The sequence below is a fragment of the Palaemon carinicauda genome, chromosome 28, assembly GCF_036898095.1.
Source record: "Palaemon carinicauda isolate YSFRI2023 chromosome 28, ASM3689809v2, whole genome shotgun sequence".
NCBI lineage: Eukaryota > Metazoa > Arthropoda > Malacostraca > Decapoda > Palaemonidae > Palaemon > Palaemon carinicauda.
The window spans coordinates 37,713,647-37,721,146 of NC_090752.1; positions in this window are offsets into that span (position 1 = coordinate 37,713,647).

Sequence of the window (7,500 nt, forward strand, 5' to 3'; positions counted from 1 at the left end):
AAGTGTCCCTCTCCTAGAAGAACCGATTGCCACAACTAAACAACTGCAGTGCAGTAGCTACCCCCTGACCGAAGAAAGTAGTAGGTTGGCCAGGGCACCAGCCACCCGTTGAGATACTACCGCTAGAGAGTTATGGGGTCTTTTGACTGGCCAGACAGTACTACCTTGGATCCTCATCTCTAGTTACGGTTCATTTTCCCTTTGCCTACATACACACTGAATAGTCTGGCATATTCTTTACATATTCTCCTCTATCCTCATACACCTGACAACACAGATTACCAAACAATTCTTCATCACCCAAGGGGTTACTGCACTGTAATTGTTCAGTGCCACTTTCCTCTTGGTAAGGGTAGAAGAGACTCTTTAGCTATGGTAAGCAGCTCTTCTAGGAGAAGGACACTCCAAAATCAAACCACTGTTCTCTAGTCTTGGGTAGTGCCATAGCCTCTGTACCATGGCCTTTCACTGTCTTGGGTTAGAGTTTCTCTTGCTTGAGGGTACACTCGAGCACACTCTCCTATCTTATTTCTCTTCCTCTTGTTTTGTTAAAGTTTTTATAGTTTATATAGGAGATATTTATCGTTGTTACTCTTCTTAGAATATTTTATTTTCCTTTTTTCCTTTCCTCACTGAGCTATTTTCCCCTGTTGGGGCCCCTGGGTTTATAGTATACTGCTTTTCCAACTAGGGTTGTGGCTTAGTAAGTAATAATAATAATAATAATTTAGTAATCTCAGTGTTGTGAGGCGTATGTGTAGGCAAAAGAAAATAAACCGTAACCAGAGAGAGGGATCCAATGTAATACGGTCTGGCCAGTCAAAGGACCCAATAACTCTAGCGGTAGTATCACAACGGGTTGCTATTTTTTATGTTTGTAATAATCTTCTTTTTCTCATGAATAATTTTTATGTCTGTTGTGTAAGTATATATAGAAATAGGGATGATGATCAGGGTAATAGTATTAGTGAATATTATCAGGGTAATCTCCTCCTTTTAATAATAATAAAGATAATAATAATAGTAACGTGATAATGACATTTCAAAAGTGCCGAAGCATTTCTCGTCGCTTCCTGTAATTTTCTTAAGAAATATCTCTTGAATAATCTAAAGTTGTTTGAAAAATAGCTCTTTTCGCTAATAGCTTATTCATAGTGATAAACTATTGCACATATTAAAGTTTTTTTTTCCACCAATGTGCAATGCAATTCAATTTAAGGTAATTTGCAGAAATATAAAAAGTAGGAAAGCAATTCCTATTTTTTTTATGGTTTTTTATTGGGGAGGGGACGTAAGGGTGATTGGTGGTTGTTTTGATGACATTGTATAGCTAATTTCAGAGTGCAATATTCTAAATATACAAAGTTATTACAGGTCCGGTGACGTCATTTACTTGACCGTGCGCTCGTCTTAATATTTGAGTGTTTGATCATATTACAGGATTTTTAACGTTTTTCCATAAGTTTTCTCTCTTTTTCACAGTTTTTGTTTCTTTATAAAATCATTTTTAGTATACTAAAAATCATTGTTATTGTATCTACTTTGTCATGTATTTTTTATTGTTGTGTTCCTTCTTTTGCAGAGTAATTTTTGTCTCAATATTATACATATTTTCAATCTCATATTTTGTCTGTTGATATGTTCTTGTTCCATATTTGACTTCCGGTCTTGTTTTAATTTATATTTCTGTCTTTCAGGTAAGCGTAGATACGATGTCTTTACCCCTTCTAAAGGAAAAGGACTGGAAATTACACAGCTCCTACTCATACAGGTAACTAGAATATTGACATAAATTGTAAGTATTACGATATTTTTTATCAAGTTGTTTCATTAAATTGTTTGTATGAAATGCAAATAACTTTTCTGGAGTACCATTGTAGCCTATATAGGTCTACTCGAATCTAAGCTTTGAAAACAGTAGAATGGAAGTTTGAGAGATGGTAGAATAATATAACCAAAGGACAAGTATGGAATCAAATCAGGAAAGTTTAGATATACAGTATATAATAATACAGTTTATATATATATTATATATATATATATATATATATATATATATATATATATATATATTATATATATATATATATGTATATGTATATATATATATATATATATATATATATATATATATATTTATATATATATATATATATATATATATATATATATATATAAATATATATATATATATATATATATATACTATATTTATATACTATATATCTAAACTTTCCTGATTTGATTTCATACTCATCCTTTGGTTATATTATTCTCCCATCTCTCAAACGTCGGAGGATGATTTTACAGGCAAAACCAAGATCTGAAATGACTGGTAAATATAAAACAAACAAAATGTCGGGTTAAAAGATAAGACAAAATGGGATTGAATATTAGATATGAAATATGGTTAAGAAGTAAAGTGAAAATTGCCGGGTTAGAAGATGGAAGTTACTATCTCAAGCGAAGTAGAGAACTTGAAATGGTAGATGAAGAAAAGTAAGATATTGTAGATAGAAATAAAGGATAAAATGGACGGTTGGAATAAGTCATAAAATGGACAGTAGAAACAAGGATAAAATGTTCTACAAAAATAGGAGCAATTAATGGAAGAGGAAATAAGAGAGATAAGAAGGCTGGTACAGTCGGCGTCAAAATTGGTGCAACAAATTGCAAAATTCATCGTACGTAGTTCGTTAGAAACTCGTGGAGTTGCCAGTTTCTATATTTTATTCCAATGATTGTCATCCTCTTTCTCTGATAATAACTATCAGTGATGCATTTCCCCTAGTGAATGGTCAATTTTAGTTAAATCATTGTTTATGAAAATATATATATATATTATATATATATATATATATATATATATATATATATATATATATATATATATATATATATATATATATTCCCCGCCTCTCAATGTGTTATATAGAATGTTTTTACCACTTAGTGGTAGCAGGAATCACCGAGTGCATGACTATTGGCCTTATGTGATTGCAAATTACTTTTATAGTGCTACATAGAAAACCATTATGTTTTCTTTTTATAAAGCACAAAGAAGTTTAGCATTGATTAAATGAAATATAGATAAGACATCAGTTGGTGTGAGAAAAAATCTATATCCAAGTTATATATATGTTTATCTAAATTTTAGATAATCTAATACTCGAGCTATGCCCGCGTAAAAAAGCACAGGGAAACGTCATGTCCAGATGCAAAAGAATCACAGGGAGAATGAAAATAGGAAACTGGTCAGGAGTTAATCTTATATTTCCTATTTTCATTTTCCCTTTGGTTCTTTTGAATATATATATATATATATATATATATATATATATATATATATATATATATATATATATATATATATAATATATATATATATATATGTTATATATATATATATATATATATATATATATATATATATATGTATGTATATATATTCATATATATATATATATATATATATATATATATATATATATATATATATATATATATATATATATATATGTATATATATATATATATATATATATTATACACTGTATACATATTACAAAATTGATTAGGAAATGCATATCTCTTTATGTAACCTAGCTACTAATACGCGAGAGAAAGATTCAACAATACATTTTTAACGTATTCCAACTAAAGGAATTTATAGATTGTGTTAACCCATCACGTATTTATAAAGCTCATGGAAAACCATGTTTAGGCTACAACCATCTAGATATTCAAATAACTTTATTTATTATATAACAAGCTAGAAAATATATTTCCGTGATTATTTGGAACTAACATTGACCATTCAAATAGGAAAGGTCTTCTGTTGTTCTACAGTTAATTACTCATAATTATTATCAGATAAAAAGGATGACAATAATTATAATAAAATATACTAATTGGCAAGCCCTCGGGGGACTAGTGGCAAAAAATTCTTCTCTCAAAGATAACTATGTTCGTCAGAAGGCCGCAACTACGATTAATACTGGGGGACTGGGGTCATGGCCCCTGCCCTAGTATTATTGACTGGCGATGAGGATATTATGGCACCGACCCCCCACTAGCAAGCCATGGCTGATAATTCATTAGTTGGGTAAATAATGTTACGTTTGTCTCGTTGGTCGAAACTAAAGCCAAAGGTGAAGTAGAGTCCGAACGGTCGATTCATAAATGGTAATATCAGAATTACCAAACCACCCAACTTCTTTGTCGAATTTAAATCCATTCACGGTTGATTATGTTTAATATTACGAAGAATTTCCCTTTATATTTTACAGATACTTGCATGGTTTCAGGCATCTTCGCTAACATAATTGATAATTCAGTATGATATTAAATATTTGTTTCCACACTGCTTGAAATATACATAGGTAATGTTGGTAATCCTGCGTTGAACGAAAATTTTATAATTGTTTCGTTTCTCTAGTTTGAAATAATCACTATTCTTTGAAATAATTACTATTACAGTATTTTTTCTTATGATTCACACACACACACACACACACACACACACACACACACACACATATATATATATATATATATATATATATATATATATATATATATATATATATATATATATCATAGATAGGATATGTGTACATCATGTGTTAGTCATTTTGCTTGATATACCTTTAAAAGAAAATATTTTTGAGATACGCATTGTAGTTGACAGTTAATGAATTTCGAAGGAAATCCTCTGAAATTTGTTGCATCAATTTTGACGCTGACTGTACAATGAATAAGTTTAAATAACGAATATACAGTATAAATATCAATAGATTATGGGAAGGAAATGGATTTCGATATTTTTGAAGAATGGTATAGGTCTGTGGGAAGCGATATATAATTGATAAAACTGAGAGAGAGAGATAACACATATACATACATACATATATATATATATATATATATATATATATATATATATATATATATATATATATATATATATGTATATATATAATATATATATATGTATATATATATATACATACATATATATATATATATATATATATATATATATATATATATATATATATATATATATATATATAAAATGCTGGGTAAAATGAAGCCAGGCATGGCTTTTAATATCGAATCAACTGTGCCTTGAGATCACATACCCAGGGGGTTTTTCATGTTATGATAAGTACTCCTTGCCTTGGCTAAAGTACTTTTTAAAAAATTTCCCTATGGGTGTATGATTCCGTGGCAGAGAGAATTTGATATAAAAGGCATTTGTGGCTTTATATTTGTGTGTGTGTGTGTGAGTGTGTGTGTGAACGCGCGAATGACTTCAAGGCCTTGTAATATTTGAACGTGGAGTATATTTACCGTAGAATTTTTGCATTTCCGGGGTATGTTGTAGAGTTTTACATATAATGTATATACAGTATATGTTTATGTGTACTGTGTATGAACAGTATATATACACAGCTATCGGAAAAAGCTAAAAAAAGAGTTGCACATTGACAAATTATATCCTTTCCTAAAGAAATATACACATGAAGACAAGAGAGGATACAGGTAACTGAAAAAGTTTTTGTTTTTAAATAATTGATTCCAGAAATGCTTTACCATTTAATAAAAAGGGATTAATCGAATGAATATGTCCCAAATGTGCACACACACACACGCACATGTACACACACATGCATATATATATATATATATATATATATATATATATATATATATATATATATATATATATATATATATATATACATATATATATGTATATATATATACATACATACATACATACAGTAGTATACTTATACCTGTATTTATTTATATATAAAAATTATAAACTGTATATGCACTTACTTAGACGATGCGTATATATAGGAGGATACATATAAAGTAGTAAACCAGTAATTGGGTTGCAGAATATTCCAGCAGATAAACTGGAACTCACGTATTACGAGGTTTAATGGCTACAAAATGCAAAAGACGAAATAGCGTCTACGTGTCTTAGGTAACCTTAATCTGCCCGAACTGAAGGGTAATGGGCCGTAAGCGTATTTAACCGGCCGTTCCTAATGTGATCCGGTTGAACCCCCCGTCGCAACTGAAAATCACGTGACTGAGTTTCCTTTTTTAGTCAGGAGTAAGGAGAGAGTGGAATGAATGAGGGGAATGGGATGGAAGGAGAAATGCGGAGGATGATTTGTGGGTAAAAACAAGGTATAAAATGACGGGTAAATATAGGACATTTAAAATATAAGGATAAAGAAGACAAGAAATGTTAGGTTAAATGATAAGACAAAATGACTATTGAAGTGGAGGTATGAAATACGGTTCAGATATAAGGAGAAAATGGCCCGTTAGAAAAAGGGAGTTAATGTTAAGTGAAGTAAAAGACATGAAATGGTAGACGAAGACAATAAAGATATTGCAGATAGAAATAAGTCATGACCGGTAGAAACAAAGATAAAATGCTCGAAAAAAATAGGAGGCAATTAATGAACGAGCAAATAAGAGAGATAAAAGCGTTGGTAAAATGAATTAAGTTGAAATGACGAATAAATTTAAAAAAGATTAAGGGGAAGGAAATTGGAGGGTGGAAGTTATTAGGGGTATCTCTGGTATGGGATACCGATATGGATTTCGATATTTTTTAAGAATGGAGTATGAAGAGATACAAAATTTATTGACTGATTAAAATGAGAGAGAGATAAAGATAATTAGTGATTAATTTAGTAGATGTTTTAAGTAAGGCGGGACAAATAACATTTGATGAGATGAGGTAAATAGGATACAGAAATATATTGAAATTTAAGGCAACTGTGATTAGTTTGCAAATAATGCAGTAACTGGGAAAATAGTAATAAAAACAATTGCGAATCAAGGAAATTAATTTTGTTTTTCCATTGAAATACTACCGCTAGAGAGTTATTGGATCCTTTGACAGGCCAGACATTACTACATTGGATCCTTCTCTCTGGTTACTGTTCATTTTCCCTTTGTCTACTCATACACCAAATAGTCTGGTCTATTCTATACATATTCTTCTCTGTTCTCATACACCTGACAACACTGAGATTTCCGAACAATTCTTCCTTGTTCAAGGGGTTAACTACTGCATTGTAATTGTTCAGTGGCTACTGTCTTCTTGTTAAGAATAGAAGAGACTCTTTAGCTATGGTAAGCAGCTCTTCTAGGAGAAGGACACTCCGAAATCAAACCATTGGTAGTGCCATAGCCTCTGTACCATGGTCTTCCACTGTCTTAGGGTAGAGTTCTCTTGCTTGAAGGTACACTGGGGGGCACGCTATTTGATCTAATTTCTCTTCCTCTTATTTTGTTAGTTTTTATAGTTTATATATGAAATATTTATTTTAGTGTTGTTACTGTTCTTAGAATATTTTATTTTAATTGTTAATTACTTTTTTTATTTACTTATTACCTTTCCTCACTGGACTATTTTCCCTATGGAGCCCCTGGGCTTATAATATCCTGCTTTTTCAACTAGGG